This window comes from Tachyglossus aculeatus, chromosome X1 (genome assembly GCF_015852505.1).
Source record: "Tachyglossus aculeatus isolate mTacAcu1 chromosome X1, mTacAcu1.pri, whole genome shotgun sequence".
In the NCBI taxonomy this organism is placed as follows: domain Eukaryota; kingdom Metazoa; phylum Chordata; class Mammalia; order Monotremata; family Tachyglossidae; genus Tachyglossus; species Tachyglossus aculeatus.
The window spans coordinates 44,703,006-44,724,057 of record NC_052101.1 but is presented as its reverse complement, the minus strand read 5'-3'; the positions used below and the strand labels follow the sequence as shown (position 1 = coordinate 44,724,057).

General features: G+C 45.7%; 1 long non-coding RNA gene across 1 annotated transcript in view; it reads left to right on the top strand.

The window, feature by feature from the left end:
* The first annotated feature begins 2,799 nt into the window (after window positions 1-2,799).
* The window catches only part of LOC119919894, a 19,419-nt gene continuing 1,166 nt past the window's right edge, over window positions 2,800-21,052 (top strand). The window contains exons 1-3 of the long non-coding RNA XR_005447737.1: window positions 2,800-2,918; window positions 5,039-5,121; window positions 6,261-6,499. This is a non-coding gene — a long non-coding RNA (uncharacterized LOC119919894). The remainder of the gene's footprint in view (window positions 2,919-5,038; window positions 5,122-6,260; window positions 6,500-21,052) is intronic.

The following is a 21,052-nucleotide window of genomic DNA, read 5'->3' as shown; positions in this document are numbered from 1 at the left end:
GTATTTCCTAAGCGCTTACTAGGTGCCGAGCGCTGTTCTGAGCGCTGAGGGACGATACAAGGTTGTCCCATGTGGGGCTGGCAGTTTTCATCCCCATTTGACAGACGAGGGAACTGAGGCCCAGAGAAGTTCGTTCATTCATTCCCCGGGCCTCGGTTACCTCGTCTGTCAAATGGGGGTGAAGACTGATGAGGGAACTGAGGCCCAGAGAAGTTCGTTCATTCATTCTCCGGGCCTCGGTTACCTCATCTGTCAAATGGGGGTGAAGACCGTGAGCCCCAGGTGGGGACAACCTGATCGCCTCGTATCCCCCCAACGCTTAGAACGGTGCCTGCCCTGCCCCCGCCCCAACAACCATAATCATAACGACAATCATGGTGGTATTTCCTAAGCGCTTACTAGGTGCCGAGCGCTGTTTGAGCGCTGAGGGACGATACAAGGCTATCCCATGTGGGGCTGGCAGTCTCCGTCCCCATTTGACAGATGAGGGAGCTGAGGCCCAGAGAAGTTCGTTCATTCAGTGCTCTGCACACAGTAAGCGCTTAATAAATACGATTGAATGAATGAATGAATGAATTCTCCATGCCTCGGTTACCTCATCTGTCAAATGGGGGTGAAGACTGTGAGCCCCAGGTGGGGACAACCTGATCACCTCGTATCCCCCCCGCGCTTAGAACGGTGCCTCGCACTTAGTAAGCGCTTAACAAATACCATCATTGTTATTTATTCCATCTTGTTTATTGAGCGCTTACTTTACTGCACTAAGTACAAGTTGACAACAGACAGGGATGGCTTGCCCCATGTCACACAGCTGACAAGCGGCGGAGCTGGGGTTAGAACCCACGAGCACTAGTGCCGAGCACTATTCTAAGCGCTGGGGGGATACAAGGTCATTGGGTTGTCCCATGTGAGGCTCGCAGTCTTCATCCCCATTTGACAGAGGAGGGAACTGAGGTCCGGAGAAGTTCATTCATTCATTCAGTCGTATCTATTGAGCACTTACTGTGTGCAGAGCACTGAACTAAGCGCTTGGAAAGTACAAGTCAGAGTCGGGATTAGAACCCACGACCTCTGACTCTGTGAGGCCGGGGACGGGGAGGGCGCACGCCCCTCGGGCCTCCCCAACGGCCCCCCTTACCCTCACGGGCGAAGCCCGGGAGGCGTTCGACCCCCAACCGGGTCCTCGGAGCGTGCCCTGTCCCTCCACACCCTAATCATCATCATCATCATCATCAATCGTATTTATTGAGCGCTTACCGTGTGCAGAGCACTGTACTAAGCGCTTGGGAAGTACAAATTGGCAACATATAGAGACAGTCCCTACCCAACAGTGGGCTCACAGTCTAAAAGGGATCATAATCATAATCATAACGATAATGACGGTATTTCTTCTTGAGCATTTACTATGTGCCAAGCACTATTCTAGGCACTGAGGGAGGATACAAGGTCATCAGGTTGTCCCATGTGGGGCTCGCGGTCTTCATCCCCATTTGACAGATGAAGGAACTGAGGCCCAGAGAAGTTCGTTCATTCATTCATTGAATCATGTTTATTGAGTGTTTACTGAACTAAGCAGTTGGAAAGTACAAGTCGGCAACATATAGGAATGGCTTGCCACATGTCACACAGCTGACAAGTGGCAGAGCCGGGGTTAGAACCCACGACCTCTGACCCCGTGAGGCGGGGGACGGGGTGGGCGCGCGCCCCTCGGGCCTCCCCGACGGCCGCCCTCACCGTCACGGGTGGAGCCCTGGGGACGTTCAACCCCAAACCTGGTCCTACTTGGAGCATGCCCTGTCCCTCCACGCCTTAATAATCACAATCATAACGATAATGATGGTATTTCTTAAGCGCTTACTATGTGCCAAGCACTATTCTAAGCGCTGAGGGAGGATGCAAGGTAGTCATTCATTCATTCAATCGTATTTATTGAGCGCTTACTGTGTGCAGAGAAAGTACAAGTTGGCAACATATAGAGACGGTCCCTACTCAACAGTGGGCTCACAGTCTAGAAGGTGGGCTCATAGTCCCATGTGGGGCTCACAGTCTTCATCCCCATTTGACAGATGAGGGAACTGAGGCCCAGAGAAGTTCATTCATTCATTCATTCAATCACGTTTATTGAGCACTTCCTGTGTGCAGAGCACTGAACTAAGCGGTTGGAAAGTACAAGTCGGCAGCATATAAGGATGGCTTGCGCCACATCACACAGCTGACAAGCGGCAGAGTCGGGGTTAGAACCCACAACCTCTGACCCCATGAGGCGAGGGTGGTGAGGGGGCGCACCCCCTGGGCCTCCCCAGTGGCCGCCCTCACCCTCACAGATGGAGCCCGGGGGGTGTTTGACCCCAAACCAGGCCCCACACGCAGTGTGCCCCGTCCCTGCCCTGTCCCAGCCCCAATAATCATAATCATAACAAGAATGATGATGGTATTTGTTAAGCGCTTACTATGTGCTGAGCACTCTTCTAAGTGCTGGGGGGGATACAAGGTCGTCGGGTTGTCCCATGTGGGGCTCACAGTCTTCATCCCCATTTGACAGATGAGGGAACTGAGGCCCAGAGAAGTGAAGTGATTGCCCCAAGTCACACAGCTGACAAGTGGTGGAGCTGGAATTAGAACCCATGACCTCTGACTCCCAAGCCCGTGCTCTCTAATCCTCCCTCTCCCCACACCCCCGCCGGAACAGGTCTCTACAAGCCACCTGCCCTCGCCTCAGCCTCTTCGCCCCGAGATGTGGGGTTCGGCTCCCCCAGGGGCCCCCGAGCCTGATCTACCTGTTCGGTGGCACAGAGGTATGGCGGCCCCAGCTTCGTCACCCCGCCTGGCCCGGGAAGCCCCAGGGAGGCAGCAACCGGCCTCGGGCTCCTTGAGGAGGCAGGCCTCGCCCCGAGCAAGACTGAGTCAAGCCAGCTGAGGTGGTAATAATAATAATAATAATAATAATAATAATAATAATAATAATAATAATAATAATAATCGTATTTGTTAAGCACTTACTATGTGCCAAGCTCTGTTATAAATTCTGGGGTAGATACAAGGAAATCAGATTGCCCCCATGTGGGGCTCACAGTCTTAATCCACATTTTACAGATGAGGGAACTGAGGCACTGAGAATAAAAATAGTAATAATAATAAAATAACACTGTTGGCATTTGTTAAGCGCTTACTATGTGCCAAGCACTGTTTTAAGCACTGCGGTAGATACAAGGTCTCCATCCCCATTTTCCGGATGAGGGAACTGAGGCACAGAGAAGTGAAGTGACTTGCCCAAGGTCACACAGCTGACAAGTGGCGAAACCGGGATTGGAACTCACGACCTCTGACTCCCAAGCCCGTGCTCTTGTCACTAGGTCATGCTGCTCCTCTTGAGGTAGCCAGCCAGAGGTAGCTCTTCTGGTGGTAGCCAGCCCTCCGTCCCGGAATCGAGCCAGGGACAGTATCTCCAGTAAGAAGGCTTGCAAAACAGTGTGGCCCAATGGAGAGAACATGGATTGGAGCCAGCTTCCAATCTCGGCTCCGCCACTTGTCCGTTGTGTGTGCGATGGGGATTTAGGCTATGAGCCCCTTATGGGACGCGGACTCTGTCCAACCCAACGAGCTTGTATCTGTCCCAGCGCTTAGGACAGTGCCCTGACCCATACTAAGCTCTTAACAGGAAGCAGCATGGCCTAGTGGCAAGAGCATGAGCTTGGGAGCTAGAAGTCGTGGGTTCTAACACCTGCTCCATCACTTGTCTGCTGTGTGACCTTGGGCACTTAACTTCTCTGTGCTTCAGTTACCTCATCTGTAAAATGGGAATTGAGACTGTGAGCCCCACGTGGGACAACCTGATTACCTTTTATCTACCCCAGCGCTTAGAACAGTGCTTGGCACATAGTAAGCGCTTAATAAATACCATAATTATGATTATGATTATTAACAAATACCATTAAGCAACAAGATAGTCACTCCACCCCGGCAGGCCAAAAAGCCGTTGTGGAGGAGGAGTTTGCCTCAGACAGAGACGTTCCCTTGGGCCTTCCAGGGCCTCTTGTCACCCTGTCAAATTCAAACAAAGATGAAATAGTGAAATCTCCCCATCATCCTGCCCTCTCATTTTTAAGTCTAAATTTTCAGTCACTTCCTGGAAACTGTATTTTCGAAGGGCCATTATGAACAACTAATCTGAGCTAAAAACCATCCCCGTGGAGGTTAAGCTTCTCCCACTAGTAATTTTCTTCACTATGGGCAGTTTGAACCTCCTCTGTGTCCCATTTCCAACTCCCTTTGCAGTGCACCACAAAGTTGCGTGACCCGTGAATTAACTGAAAACGAGATAATGGTGGAGATTAGGCAGGTTTTCTATGATGCCGTTAAGTACCCTACAGACAACATCTACAGTTCATGTGTTCAAAAATAACTCTTCCTTTTCTTACCCTTCCACACGCTCACACCCCAGAATTTTTTTTTAAAAAAGACTTTTATCTTTATCATCTACTTTATCTTCTTTGTGGGCAATTTCGTTGCAGTAGGCCCCAACCCTGACGGGCTACTTCTGATTTCCTTTTCATTTATTCATTTAATTCTCTTGTGACATCTGTACCTGTTGAAGGATTTTTTTAAAAAAAATCTTATCTTTCAGTTTGCAAAAAAAAATTTATCCACTCACAAAATTTTCAACAGTATCTATCACCTGTGACAACTTGGGTATTAGCGTGGCTCAGTGGAAAGAGCCTGGGCTTGAGAGTCAGAGGTCATGGGTTCGAATCCTGACTCTGCCACATGTCTGCTGTGTGACCTTGGGCAAATCACTTCACTTCTCTTTGCCTCAGTTCCCTCATCTGTAAAATGGGGATTAAGATTGTGAGCCTCACTTGGGACAACCTGATCACCTTGTATCCCCCCCAGCGCTTAGAACAGTGCTTTGCACATTGTAAGCCCTTAACAAATGCCATCATTATTCCAGCACTTAGAACAGTGCTTTGCACATAGTAAGCCCTTAACAAATGCCATCATTATTATTATTATAATGTTATTAATGCAATCTCTTTTCTAGTCATCCAACACCCCCTATCATGGACCTAAATCCTCAACACCAGAAGACTGCAATCAAGAGGGCAGAGATACGTGGAGCCAGGGGTAAGTTGGGGGAATGACACGGACTATCACAAGCTTCTGGGGAATACTGTTATGAAAGGTGAACCACTGGCATCACCGGACAATGTCCAGGCATTTACCTAATAACAAAGAAAGTAGATACACCGTGGCCAAATTTCCCACTTTGAGCTGAGAAGTCACAAATTTGCGGGTTCCATTCTGCAAACTAAAAGACCTACAGTAGAATCCATCGGGGTCCCAGGAGAGGACTTTCAGTCATAGTAAGTAGTAATTGTATTTATTAAGCACCCTGTACTAAGCACTGGAAAAGAGTATACAGGTGGGATACAGACCCCATCCCTCGAGGGGTTCACCAGCTAAGAAGCTACGGTGGCTACACTGTCCCCTCCTTTGCTATCTATAAATTCATCATATTTATAATGATAATAATAATGGCATTTGTTAAGCACTTAGTATGTGCAAAGCACTGTTCTAAGTGCAGGGGAGGATACAAGGTGATCAGGTTGTCCCACATGGGGCTCACAGTCTTAATTCCTATTTTACAGATGAGGGAACTGAGGCCCAGAGAAGTTAAGTGACTTGCCCAAAGTCACACAGCTGTCAAGTGGCAGAGCCGGGATTAGAACCCATGACCTCTGGATCCCAAGCCCGTGCTCTTTCCACTGAGCCACGCTGCTTCTCTTAGCCATGCTGCTTCTCTTATAGCATTTGTTAAGCACTTACTATGTGTGAAGTGCTGGGGATGATAAAAGGTGATCAGGTTCTCCTAAGTGGGGCTCACAGTCTTAATCCCCATTTTCCAGTTGAGGGAACTGAAGGCCCAGAGAAGTTAAGTGACTTGCCCAAAGTCACCCAGCTGACAAGTGGCAGAGCCGGGATTAGAACCTATGACTTCTGACTCCCAAGCCTGGGCTTTTTCCACTGAGCCACACTGCTTCCCTTATGTGCTTTCTTAAGTGCTTACTGTGTGCAGAGCACTGTGCTGTGCGCCTGGGGGAATACAATACAACAGAGTTGGTCGACATGTTTCCCTGCCCACAGTGAGCTTACAGTTTGAGGGGGGGAGACAGACCTTAATATAAATAAATTATGGATAAGTGCTGAACACATGGACTCTTCCTCTTTTGCAACCCTAACTACGGCCACCGTCATCTCCCCAGTGACAGTCATCCCGGGACACTGCACAGGAGTTCTGGGGCAGTCAGAATGTGGCTGGAAATTCCCAGGCATGAGTCAATTCAACTTGGCAGGGGGTGGGGCTGCCGCCACTTCCACCCAGTGGCCCCAGCACTCCCAGCAGCACCAGTTGCCCTCCATCATTGCCACCTGCCCCTGAACAGAAACGACGGTGGTGGCCCCATCCCAGCTGAACCAGGCGGCCTTCATTAACGTTTGCCAGGTCAGTCAACCGGTCGGTCAGTGGCATCTAATGGGTGCAGAGCGCTGTACTAAACGCTTGGGAGATGACGGTACAGTGGAGTTGGTTGACGCGTTCCCTGCCCACGAACAGCGTACAGTCTAGAGCGCTGTCACTGCCTGTCCCAGCGGAGGGGGTTCATTCATTCATTCATTCATTCAATCATATTTATTGAGCACCTACTGTGTGCAGAGCACTGGACCAAGCGCTTGGGAAGTACAAGTCGGCAACATATAGGAACGGCCCCTACCCAACAATGGGCTCACAGTCTAGAAGGGGGAGACGGACAACAAAACAAAACATGTGGACTGGTGTCAAGTCGTCAGAACAAATAGAATTAAAGCTAAATGCACATCATTAACAAAATAAATAGTAAATATGTACAAGTAAAATAAATAGAGTAATAAATCTGTACAAACATATATACATTTGCTTTGGGGAGTTGGAGCTGACAGTGGTGGTGAGGACACACGGGTTTAATCAATCAATATGTGGATCCTTCTCTCCTTCCTCCTCCCATTTCCTCTCCTTCCTCCTCCTTTTTTTCTGTGCCTCCCCTTCTACTGTTTGTAAATACTTTTACGTCTGTCCGACCCATTGGAGTTCAGGCTCTCATGGGCAGGAATGTGTAAGTTGCTTATTTTATACTTCCCAGTTGGAGCTTATTAAATACTCTATTAGTACTTCTGTTAGGACTCCAGTCCTCTACTTCTTCTGTCAAGGCCCTCTTTTTACCTTCCCTTCCCTTTCTGACTCCCCCCCTTCTTTCTGGTCCCTTCCCAATTCCTTCTTGGGCTTAGAGCAATCTGATCACTTAAGAAGAAAATGCTAGCATCTCAGAGTGAACACCTAGAGTGCCTTACATGTATAAACATGAACTGACCAGGGCACAGTACTCTCATCAGATAAGAGGAACAAAGTGTGATGCTGGCACTACTAAACGATTTAGCTTTTAAAGGCAGAGATAAATGCTTATTTTGCTTTCTGCCTACCCATAGCACTTGCATTTGAAGTAACATTTCCCTTCAAAGTTTTTTTTTTCTCAACTGAATGTCAATGCCATGGTTCAATTAGTCACTGCAGTTTAAAATAAAATGTTTATTAAACTAGCCCATTACTAGTTTCCACTTGTACAACCTGAGCCTTCTCAAGAAGCAGTGTGGCTTAGTAGAAAGAGCCCGGGCTTGGGAGTCAGAGGTTGTATGTTCTAATCCCAGCTCCACTGCTTGTCAGCTGTGTGACTTTGGGCCAGTCACTTCACTTCTCTGTTCCCTCATCTGGAAAATGGGGATTAAGACTGCGAGCCCCACAAGTGACAACCTGATTACCTTGTATCTTGCCCAGTGCTTAGAACAGTGCTTGGCACATAGTAAGCACTTAACAAATACCATTATTATTATTAGCTAATGAAGTGCTATTCAAATTAAGTAAGAGTAAACCAGCTATCTGAATCAATCAATCATATTTATTGAGCACCTACTGTGGACAGAGGACTAGTAAGTTCTTGGGAGAGTACAATAAAACAGAGTTGGTAGACACATTCCCTTCCCACAAGGAGCTTACAGCATTAAAATGGGAGATGGATATGAAAATAAATTATGGAGATGTGCAAAAGTGCTGTGGCACTGAGGATGGATTGAATAGAGGGTACAAATGTAAGTGCAAGAGTGACACAGAAGGGGAAGGGAGTAGGGGAAATGAGGGCTTAGTCAGGGAAGGCCTTTTGTGGGAGATGTGGTTTTTAAAAAGGATTTGAAGGTGGGGAGAGTGATCGTCTGTTGGACATGAAGCAGGAGGGAGTTCCAGACCAGAGGCAGGATGTAGAGGTGAATGAGCAACCATTACAGGTTCTTGAGGAGTGGGGAAACATGGAATGAAAGGTTTTGAAAAAAAGTGATCTGGGCAGCAGAGGGAAGTATGGACTGGAGTGGGGAGAGACTGGAGGCAGGGAGGTCAGCAAGGAGGCTAATACAGTAGTCAAGGTAGGATAGGATAAGTGCTTGGATCAGTGTGGTAGCAGTTTGGATGGAGAGGAATGGGCGTGTTTTAGCACTGTTGTGAAGGTAGAACAAACAGGATTTTGTGATATGTGCGTTGAGAGTCAAGTTGAGGATAACATCAAGGTTATGAGCCTGTGAGACAGGGAGTATGGGGGCACTGTCTACAGTGATGGAAAAGCCATGGGGAGGTCAGTGTATGAGTGGGAAGATAAGGAGTTCTGCTTTGGATATGTAAAGTTTGAGGCGTCAGCAGGACATTCATTCATTCATTCATTCAATCATGCTTATTGAGTGCTTACAGTGCAGAGCGCTTACTGTGAGCAGAGCACTGTACTAAGCACTTGGAAAGTACAATCCCTACTCAACAACGGGTTCACAGTTTTGACATCCAAGTAGGGAGGTCCTGAAGGCAAAAGAAAACATGAGACTGCAGAGAAGGAGGAGAGGACAGGGTCTGGAGATGTAGATTTGGGAACCACCAGCATAGAGATGGTAGTTGAAGCCAAGGGAGCGAATGAGTTCTCCAAGGGAGTGGGTGTAGATGGAGAATACACGGGGGCCCAGAACTGAGCTGTGAGGAACTCTCCCAATTAGGGGGCAGGAGGCAGAGGAGAAGCCCATGAAAGAGACTGAGAGCTTGGAGGAGAACCAGGAGAGGACAGTGTCAGTGAAGCCCAGGTTGGATAATATTTCTAAGAGGAGGGGGAGGTCGAGAAGGGAAGGTCAGGGGGAGGACAGTTTTGGGGTGGGAAGATGAGGAGTTCTGTTTTGGACATGTTTTAGAATTGAAACTACTAGCCAACACTCTTCACACAGCAAATTGAAAATAAATTACATCTGATTCTGCCAGTCTTAATTTTGCTGGTAATGGTAGCAGAATTTGCTACTAGTGGCTTTCACTGCAATTTAGCAGGGAAAGAAGTGAATGGAAAATGGACAGACCCCAGCCCTTATCCAGACTTCTGCTCTGATCCTCCCCTTCCACCGCCTTGGAGAGTAGCTGAGCATTCCCTGGAGTATAGGCAGACTGGCGGAAGGATGAAAGAAACAGTGCAAATGTCCTAGAATTCTCAAGCAACAGACGACAATAGCAGTTATTGAGCAATTAATGTCATATTTATTGAGCGCTTACTCTGCAGAGCGCTGCACTAAGTGCTTGGAAGAGTATGATGTAACAGAGTTGGTAATAATCACCACGGTACTTGTTAAGCACTTATTATGTGCCATGCACTGTTCTAAATACTGGGGTAGATACAAGTTCATCAGGTTAGACACAGTCCCTGTCCCACGTGGGGCTCACAGTCTCAATCCCCATTTTACAGATAAGGTAACTGAGGTACAGAGAAGTTAAGTGACTTGCCCAAGAGCAGACAAGTGGCGGAAACGGGATTAGAATTCACAACTTGCAGGCCCGTGCTCTATCCACGACACCACACGTTCATTGCCCACAATGAGCTTACAGTCTAGAGTAGTACTTATTGCATGGAAAGCACTGAATTAGTAATAATAATAATTATTATTTTGATATTTGTTAAGCACTTTCTATGTGCCAGGCACTGAAGTAAGCACTGGGATGGATACAAAGCAAATAGGGTGGACACAGTGCACAGTGCATAGACATGATCCCGTTCATTCACTCATTCATTCAATCATATTTATTGAGCACTTACTGTGTGCAGAGCACTGTACTAAGCGCTTGGGAAGTACAAGTTGGCAACATACAGAGACGGTCCTTACCCAACAACGGGCTCACAGTCTAGAAGGGGGAGACACACAACACAACAAAACATGTAGACAGACTTGCCCAAGGTCACTCAGCAGAAGTACAATATAACAATAAAGGGGCACAGTCCCTGGCCCGAATGAGCTTACAGTAGAGAGGGGGAGAGAGTCAGATCACGTGGATGGAAACTGAGTCTGCATCTCCACAGCTTTGCCTGTGAGGTGTGCAGTGGGGAGAGGAGAGGGGGCCAGACTTTTAGGTATTCTCCCTCTGGCCCTCCCCAGGCTTTCATCTGCCATCTCCCCGCTGAAAGGAGGCTTTCCCAGAGAAATGGTCAGCACAGCCCAGAGACTCAATTACACTCGTAGTGGCAGAGATAGACATTAAAAAATAATATGCAGAGTGGAAGAATCAAGCAAATTCCTAGAACAATCGAGATACTCACACACCACCGAAATATTGCCAAAATCAACGTCTGCATGGACTCAGATGGTTTTCAGAAAAATTACATGAAGAAATACTTTCATTTTCTGAATATAATATGATACTCAGGGTATATACTCAGAGTTTACTCTGTTTTGGTTTAGCCCTGACATCTATGGATAGCCCCTCAGAAATATCTGGCATTTACCCTGGCACCTGATCACACAGCCTCAGCATCTAAAACCACAGGAAAGGAAGTAAAAGAGCGAAGAGAGTTCACCTCCCACCTTATTTTGAAATTCCACCACTTCCCCACTCCCCTTCTCCTCCACCCCTGAGGTTTAAGTCCTAACACGTCTTCCGAGACAAATGGAGTAGCGTATACATCCCAATTTTCGTGAATTCAACCCAGAGAAGGTAAATTTGATATTTAATTCGTGAAAATGTCAGATTAATTTTACCAATGTTGAAAACATAATAATAGTGATTAGAGTCTTTATTGAACACTTACTGTGTTCCAAGCACTGTGCCAAGCGCTGGAATAGAAGCAACATAATAAGAACTGTTTCAGGTGGAGCTCATAATCTAAGAAGAAAGAGAGCAGCTCTTTTATGCCTTTGACGTGTGAGGAAACTGAAGCATCAATGACTTAAATCCAGATTTCCTCACCCCCAGCCCCATACCCTTTCCACTAGGCCACACCGCAAAATGACTATATTTCTCAGGTCAGTGTAACCTTTAATTGCAGAACTAGAAAAGTGAGAGGAAACAATGATTAACAGTTGGGGGAAACAAAGAGAGAGAGAGAGAGAGAGAGAGAGAGAGAGAGAGAGAGAGAGAGAGAGAGAGAGAGAGAGAGAATGCTAGAATAGTAGAGATTGTAGAGGAATTTTGAATACTTAAATTAACGCATATGAAACCTACGACATTTTCCCCTGAACCGAACAATTGCAGGAGCTTTCAGCAGATGGTAAACAGATTTAATCATTTTAATTTGAGACATGGTCAGGAATACCCTAAGCTCTTAGTACAGTGCTCTGCACACAGTAAGCACTCAATAAATACGATTGAATGAATGATGTAGGTTTGAGGGCACCTCAGAATACCTGTTTGAGCATCAGGAGTTACAAAAGGAATCTGGTATGATACGGTCATTTCCCATTATTGAGGGGAGGAACAGAGAAATTCACTCTACATCCGCTTTGGAGAAATTCACATGCAACATTGGGGAAAATGGTAGTATTTGCAGAATCCCCTGCCATCAGATTGAAATAAAACTGCTTCCATTTGTGCTCTTAAAAACATATGGGTTTGAGGGGGTTTATTTGTATTTTTTTTTAACAAATTAGTCTTGGCAGACTCTGTCAATGATTCCAACTTTTGAAAACTGCTTTTGTTTAAATCCGGTTCATTCGCTTCTCCACTGGGATCAAAGGGAGAATGCACCAGTGTAGAGGTCATGTATAACCCGAGACTCTTAGCATGGAAAAGACAGACCTTTGGACACTTTCAGCCTATTTATTAATGGCAAAGAAATATAGAGAATTGTTGAAGACCATACCTTTAAACTGGGTTTACCCAGTAGATAAGAGCATGAACATAATCCAATAATGAAAAATAATATTTTTAGTACAATGAGCACTGATTGAATTGATGATGAGTGAAAATATACAACAAGGTATCAAGTGTGAACTGAAAGCAAAATACAGGTTGGTGAGTTAGAAAAAGAAGCTTCTTTAGGTATGAAAGTATTCAAGCTTATAAAACTGAATGTAATTATGTATTAATGACTGGAAACATTTTTTAGAAATCACTCGTGGCCCTGAGAGCCAGTAGGCTAAATCTAAAAGAGATTCCTCGAAAGGTTGGGATAATTCTAACTTTAGCAAGGGAAGAAATTCATGGTTAATAGCTTTAATCTCTCAGATCTTAAAAAAATTATAACCAGGAAAAACAGAGAATTATTATTATTATTAATAATTATCATTTTTATTGAGTGCTTACTGTGTGCAAAGCACTATACTAAGCTCTTGGGAGAGAAGAACTGTGGTTTGCCAAAATATCGTGAATTGGTCGAAAGCTTCAAATTTAGTTTAATTTATCAGAGATGATAAATTATGTAAATAATTTATGTCAAACCTGAAAATTTGGAGAGTTAGAAGAGTCCTTCATTGAAGATCGAGTAATTGAAATGAAACCAAACAGAAAAACTACTAGAAATGAATGAACTAGATTTTTTAAAAGCCATTAAAATAATGTCAAGCAGCTACAGCTTGTTCACTACATGCACAATTGATGAGAAACCACAATAGACAATGTTGTTTGGCAGAGGATAAACAGAATTTGGAAGAAGTGGATCAAATGCGAAAACATGACAGCACTAGAAGGCAAATGGCAGAAACTGCAGTAGAAGTTTTCACTTAGAGAGATCCCCAAATTTGAAAAATCTGTCTTGGGTGCAGTAGCTATGATCATTATGCCACTTGTCAGCTGTGTGACTTTGGGCAAGCCACTTAACTTCTCTGTGCCTCAGTTACCTCATCTGTAAAATGGGGATTAAGACTGTGAGCCCCACGTGGGACAACCTGATCACCTTGTAACCTCTCCAGTGCTTAGAACAGTGCTTGTCACATAGTAAGCACTTAACAAATGCCATTATTATTATTATTATTAGCCTCCAGACTGTAAGTTCATTGTGGGTAGGGAATGTATCTACCAACTCTGTTGTATTGTACGCTCCCAAGCGCTAAGTACAGTGCTTTGCATGCAGTAGTCAATAAATACCACCGATTGATTGATTGATTTGTAATAGCAAATGAGATACAGGTTCTAAAAAGAAGAAACTTGTACAGTCCATTAAAAGTAACAGAAGAGTTAAACATGAAAATAGTCATGACTCCAGGAAATGAAAGAACGAACAGAAACGTCTGATTGGGCAATGCAGCTAACACTAAATGAAACAGAAGTAGAATTTTTTTCAAGACACAGGTGTCCAAATAAATATTGTACTGTAGCAGATCTGCAATAGGTTAAGAATTAAACCAAAACTGGTTTCAAGGTAATACTCAGAACTTTCATAGGAAGTAATATTGCAACAATGGATTCTTGCAATGCACCAGGACAATTAAAGGAAACTGGATAACTCATCGTTAAGAGGAACGGTGCAGGAACATTGGGATTACAAGCCTGCTCAATACTTACATTAATTAAAAGACTGTGTAAAGGGCCACAGGGAGGTAGTTCAAATCTCAAAGATCGATACAGAGAGCTCTATGAAGGGAAGTGGCGTGGCCTGGGGAAAGAGAGTCAGAGGACCCGGGTTCTAATCTCGGCTCTGCCAGTTGCTTGCTATGTGACCTTGGGCAAGTCGCTTAACTTCTCTGTGCCTCAGTTTCCTCAACTGTAAAATGGGGATTAAATCCTCCCCCACCCTGCCCCTGACATTTAGACTGGAACAGGGACTTGTATCTACCCCAGTGCTTGACACATAGTAAGCACTTAACAAATACCATTAAAAAAAGTACTGCTAGACAGAAGTATGCAGTTGGGGCATGCGAACCATGTAGCACATTACCATTCTGGCTACTAATATCAGACGAAGAGAGTGGCTAGTTCACTTAGTAGCCTTCTGCCGTCACCGTGGCTGTTGTCTTCCTCTTCCTCCACCACAAACACCACTACCACTGTTGTTCAGCAGTATTTTCACCCATTCATCCATTCAGTAGTATCTATTGAGCGCTTACTGTGTACACAGCACTGGACTAAGTGCTTGGGAGGGTATAGAGAAGCGGCGTGGCTCAGTGGAATGAGCCCGGGCTTTGGAGTCAGAGGTCATGGGTTCGAATCCTGGCTCCACTAATTGTCAGCTGTGTGACCTCGGGCAAGTCACTTAACTTCTCTGTGCCTCAGTTACCTCATCTGTAAAATGGGGATTGACTGTGAGCCCCACAGGGGACAACCTGATCACCTTGTAACCTCACCAGCGCTTAGAACAGTGCTTTGCACATAGTAAGCACTTAATAAATGCCATTATTATTATTATTATTATTATTATAGTGTAACAATAAACAGGCACATTCCCTGCCTACATCAAGCTTACAGTCTGGGGGGGAAACAGACATTGATAGAAATAAAGAAATTACAGTTATGGACATAAGTGCTGTGGGGCTGTCTCGAACTTCCAGGCCAGAATTCCGTTCAATGCCTGGGAAGGGCCAGTTCTGCTAGAGCAGAGGGCAAGCCCTGTGCCTGGATGCCAGCTGTCATCATCATCATCAATCGTATTTATTGAGCGCTTACTGTGTGCAGAGCACTGTACTAAGCGCTTGGGAATTACAAATTGGCAACATATAGAGACAGTCCCTACCCAACAGTGGGCTCACAGTCTAAAAGGGGGAGTCCTTTTAGAGTCCTAAAAGCTGTCCCTCCCTGGAAGGTTCTAATCCAGGAAAGCAGCACGGCCTAGTGGATAGAGTGAGGCCTGGGAGTCAGAAGGACCTGGGTTCTAATCCTGGCTCCGCCACTTCTTTGTTGTGTGACCTTGGGCAAGTCACTTTACTTCTCTGTGCCTCAGTTACCTCATCTGTAAAATGGGGATGAAGACTGTGAGACCCACGTGGGACATGAACTATGCCCAACCTGGTTACCCAGAGCTTAGAATAGTGCCTGTCACGTAATAATAATAATGATGGCATTTATTAAGCGCTTACTATGTGCAAAGCACTGTTCTAAGTGCTGGGGTAGATACAAGCTAATCAAGTTGTCCCACGTGGGGCTCAGACTTAATCCCCATTTTCCAGATGAGGTAACTGAGGCACAGAGAAGTGAAGTGACTTGCCCAAAGTCACACAGCTGACAAGTGGCGGAGCCGGGATTTGAACCCACGACCTCTGACTCCAAAGCCCAGGCTCTTTCCACTGAGCCACGCTGCTTCTCTACGTAGTAAGCACTTAACAAATACCATGGCCCTCCCCAGCTCCTCCCCCCCACACAAAACCTCACCCCATTGGAAGACTGATGTGTCTGATTATTGTTTTATTGTACTCTCCCAAGGGCTTAGTACAGTGCTCTGCACACGGTAAGCACTCAATAAACACAACTGACTGCTGTGTGCACAGCCAGAAACTTCCACCCATAGCGCTTAGTACAGTGTCTGGCACATAGTAAGTGCTTAATAAATGCCATCATGACTTTGGCTGCAGCAGTGATGGAGGAGACAGACAGTTGCTGCTTCCAACTTCTCCTCCACCCTTCCCCATCTCTCTTCCACTGCCCCTCCCCAGCCACTGCCTGAGCAGGTGAGAATTCCTCACCTGCTGAAAGAGACCCCTGCTTTAGGTCTTTTGGATGGGGGAAATTTACCCCAAGAAACATGGCATCCAGGCACCTTGCTTCTTGAGCTATTTCTAGGCCCTTCTCTCCATTATGTTTGCAGAGACAGAAAAAAATCCACCAGGCCACCACCCTCCCTATCATTAAAGCCCTGCTATAAGTCATATTTTCTCCAGTAAGCCTTCAATTAATGCCTAACACCACAAATCATTCCAATCCAACAGTACCCTCTATGTATACTGATCCTTAGCATTTGTGTGTATATATATAAATATATATATATAATATTTGTGCATTCACATATTTATTCTTAGTTGAAATATTTTAAAGACTGACTCCACCATTCGAGAGTAAACTCCTTGTGGGCAGGGAACCTGTCTCATGTTTCTGTCGTATTTTCTCTTGTACCCAGAAGCCACTCTATCAAACCCATTACCATTTTTAATAATATAAGCATTGAAATGATCCAGAGGAATTTGAAGCAAATAGAAACGGAAGTTCAGACGTGACCTCCTTTTTGTTGATTCATTTTTCTTCCCAAAGATTCCTTTCTAAAAGAAGCACTATAATCTGTTTAAAAGTTGTTTTGGTGGGATAGAGGATTAGACCCTTTAAGTGAAATCTCAGATTTTCTATCCAGCTGCAAAAATTGAAGACGGATATCCAAATCACCAGAAAAGTGAAACTCCCCTGTTTCTGAATTGCTTTGCTTGCTGAAATCTCCTGCAAAGTTAAGCAGTTGTCAGTGAAGGGAATGAAGCAGCCATTTCCCATCTAAGTTTGAGGTGACAGATGTAAAGCACCGTGATGTGACTGTAGGAGGAATATTGGGGAAACTGAAGCTTTACATTTTCTTGAGTGGAAACACTGGGAATAGCCTTAGTTTCTGAGTCACCACTCATCCACTTCATCTCTGATCTTGGTAGATTAATCTAATTTATTGTCTAGAATGTTTGTCTTCTGCCTTATACATCCAGTCTTTATGGGAGTCAGTGCAACCAAATGTTGACATAGTTTCCTTTGCACACAGGAGCAAGTCTTAAGGCTATTTTTGGACATTTGTCTGGAAAGTGCTTGCTCTTCTCATGGTCAGTTTACACTGTGTGATCAAGAGTTGGGAGTGGGAAGAATCTTTTTGTCTTTGCTCCTAAATGAAAACTGTGAAGCATGGTTTACCAACTTGCTTTGGATTTTTTTAAAACGAGGAAGAAGATTTATCAATTTTTCCTAGGCTTCACCTGGGTTAGCACTTACATAAATATCTGTAATTTATTGGTTTATATTAATGTCTGTCTCCCCCTCTAGACTCGTTGTCATATTGTTATATTGTACCCTCCCAAGTGCTTAATACAGTGCTCTGCACACAGTAAGTGCTCAATAAATATGATTGATTGGGTTCCATATGGGAATTTTCATCAACACTTAAAATCAATAGTTATACTAACAGCCCAAAAGGGAACAATTGAACTATTGAGAAGGCTGATAGACAGGCTCTAATCTGATTTTTTTTTTTTTTGCTATGTAATGCAATTGCTTCATCTAGACACAATACTATCACCCGGAAGTTCTTGCCTCAAACATAAAGCTTGCCAAATACTTTTTTGACCCTAGGGATCTTGAAGAACAGCCATTCCTCTGGATAACCATCTTACGATCCGTCATCTTAAAATCACTTAAATTTAATTGCAGTTTAAAATTACTTAACGCTAGTTCTTACAAGATTTTTGAGTAGCTAAGTTCATTTTGATGAACTTAACTTGTATGGCTGTATTATGTTTCAATAGTTTACTAGGTTTTCCTGTTAACTGGTTCATTCTCTAACTTGAGTCTTTGCGAATGTTCTAGGTATTTACAGTCTTTATGAATGGTGCTGTAAAATATAGTTGCCGGCTCCTTGGAACTCACAACAGATATACTTTTCAAAATTAATATAGCATTTTATTCAGGGGTTATTCTACACTTCTAATAAAAATATAAAAGTGGAACATTCATAGTTCATACTGTATCAAACCCAGTCAGGACATGGGTTTTTCCACCTGTGATTTCCCTCTGAAGAAAGGAAGTCAATCAATTTATTGAGTGCTCACTATGTGCTGAGCACTGTACTAAGTGCTTGGAAGAGTACAATACAACAGAATTAACAGACACTGTTCCCCGCCTCTAAAGGGCTTACAGTCTATGCATCAGTAATTTTCAATATCGTGACTAAGACAACCCCCAACTTATTATTCATTCAATCGTATTTATTGAGCGCTTACTGTGTGCAGAGCTTATTAGATTCTTCACACAACGAGGAACTGATAAGTGCAGGACTTATGTTTTATTTTTAAATGGTATTTGATAAGTACTTATTACATGCCAAGTGCTCTACTGAGTGCCGGGAACGTGGGGCTCACAGTTTTAATCCCGGCTTTACAGACGAGGGAACGGAGGCACAGAGAAATTAAATGGCTCCCCGCAGGTCACACGGCAGACAAGTGGCAGCTCAGATCCATTCAGTCAATCGTATTTATTGAGCGCTTACTGTGTGCAGAGCACTGGACTAAGCACTTGATCCTTCTGATTCCCAGGCCCATGCTCTATCTACTAGGCCACACTGCTTTTCTAAGGGGTTAAGGGGTTCCCCTGGAATACCTCACAAAATGGTCACCCAGCCTTGAGAGTCCCCACAGCCCCAAAGTTGAGACGCCCGCCCACCGTATCCCATCTGGGCAGGGTCCGTTGGCGGGGGCATGTAATTGGCAGAAAGAGCAGTCCTCCTAGCTGAGACAGTATAAACCACATCGCGTGCTCCTTTTGGTCCGCACTCACCCGTTAGGATGTAGGGCAGCAGCACGGCTCAGTGGAAAGAGCACGAGCTTTGGAGTCAGAGGTCATGGGTTCATATCCCGGCTCCGCCAATTGTCAGCTGTGTGACTTTGGGCAAGTCACTTAACTTCTCTGGGCATCAGTTCCCTCATCTGTAAAATGGGAATTAAGACTGTGAGCCCCACGTGGGGCAACCTGATCACCCTGTATCCCCCCAGTGCTTAGAACAGTGCTTTGCACATAGTAAATGCTTAACAAATACCATCATTATTATTAATATTATTATTGGGGGCAAGAACAGCTCCACGTCCTCTAGTCTATAAGCTTGTTGTGGGCGGGGAACATGTCTATCAACTCGGTTATATTGCTATAAAGTACTCTCCGAAGCGTTTGGTACAGCTCCCTGCACACAGTAAGTGCTCAATAAATCCAGTCGATAAGGTGCAGGGCGGAAGGGTGAGGGCATAGGAATTGGGTAAGGAGAAGGCAATGAGAAGAGAAGGTAATGGCGTCTCGGGGGCCCAGTCTGGTGGGGAAAGAGACGATAGAGCCCACAGATCAGCCAGCCCCATCTGATCCATGCTGAGAGGCAGCAGGGCGTAGTAGAAAGAGCATGGGCCTGCAAGTCTGAAGGTCGTGAATTCTGATCCCGGCTCCGCCCCTTGTCTGCTGTGTGATCTTGGGCAAGTCACTTCACTTCTCTGTGCCTCAGTTACCTCAACTGTAAAATGGGGATGGAGACTGTGAGCCCCACACGGGACAGGGACTGTGTCCATCTTGATTTGCTTGTATCCACATCAATCAATCGTATTTATTGAGCGCTTACTGTGTGCAGAGCACTGTACTAAGCACTTGGGAAGTACAAGTTGGCAACATCTAGAGACAGTCCCTACCCAACAGTGGGCTCACAGTCTAGAAGGGGGAGACAGAGAACAAAACCAAACATATTAACAAAATAAAATAAATAGAATAGATATGTACTATACTCTATATAGAGTAATAAATATGTACAAACATGTATACATATATACAGGTGCTGTGGGGAAGGGAAGGAGGTAAGACAGGGGGATGGAGACGGGGACGAGGGGGAAAGGAAGGAAGAGGCTCAGTCTGGGAAGGCCTCCTGGAGGAGGTGAGCTCTCAGTAGGGCCTTGAAGGGAGGAAGAGCGCTAGCTTGGCGGATGGGCTTAGTACAGTGCCTGGCACATTGTAAGTGCTTAATACCATTGTTATTACTATCCAAGAGACTGGTGGTTACCTGGCACTCACCTGCCCTCCATCCCCTCGGTGCTCAGTCAGGCTTGGCTCTGTGAGTCTTCCTGCCGTCACAGTAGTAGCACCTGCCTCTGCACTTCCTGACCCCAGATGATGAAGTTGATGACTGTGCAGGTTGACCTGACTGGGGCATAATAATAATAATAACTGTGGTATTAAGTGCTTACTACGCGCCAGGCACTGTACTAAGCACTGGGATGGCTACAAACAATTCGGGTTGGACGCAGTCCCTGACCCACATTGGGCTCACAGTCTCACCCCATTTTACAGATAACCGAGGCCCAGAGAAGTGACTTGCCCAAGGTCACAGCAGACAAGTGGAAGAGTCAGGATTAGAACCCACAGCCTTCCAACTCCCAGGCATGGTGGACAGCACCTATCCCTGAGTGGCCTCCTCTTGGTATGCCCCCGCCCCTGTAGCATCACATGAGGGGGTCACCGCCATGGGGGCCGGACAGGGACGAGCCACTGAGGACCAGCCTGGATTCACTGCACTGTGCCAGGGCTGCTTCCCTGGGTGTGGCCAACCTGCTAAAAAGCCACGTCCACTCTCGCCAGGCGGCTGTATCCCCAGCCAGAAGGGCACATCGCTGCCACAACCCACATCAAGGGCAGCGCAGGACCGAGCAAGTGTGAGGAGCCATTGCTAGAGTCCCTGCAGAAGCTGCTCTCGTCCCCTTCATGACCCTTGCGTCCTCACCTTGCTGGACCTCGTGAAACTAGAGTAGGTGCTGTTGGCAGGGGCTCTGTGCTGTTTGGCCTGGGCTGGGCTGCTGCCTGAAAAGGCCCCTCCCACAGATGCTACGCTCTCCTCCTCCCCAGTCTGTGTGAGTCCCCACCTCAGGCATTGGTGCTAATGAGCGCTAAAAGCTGGACAAGTGCCAGGGGCTCGTCTCCAGAGCAGGGCAGCCCTCCTCACCGTGCTCTGGCCTCACGGCAGTAGCCAACACCCCACAATGGAGAGCGGTAGCTCTC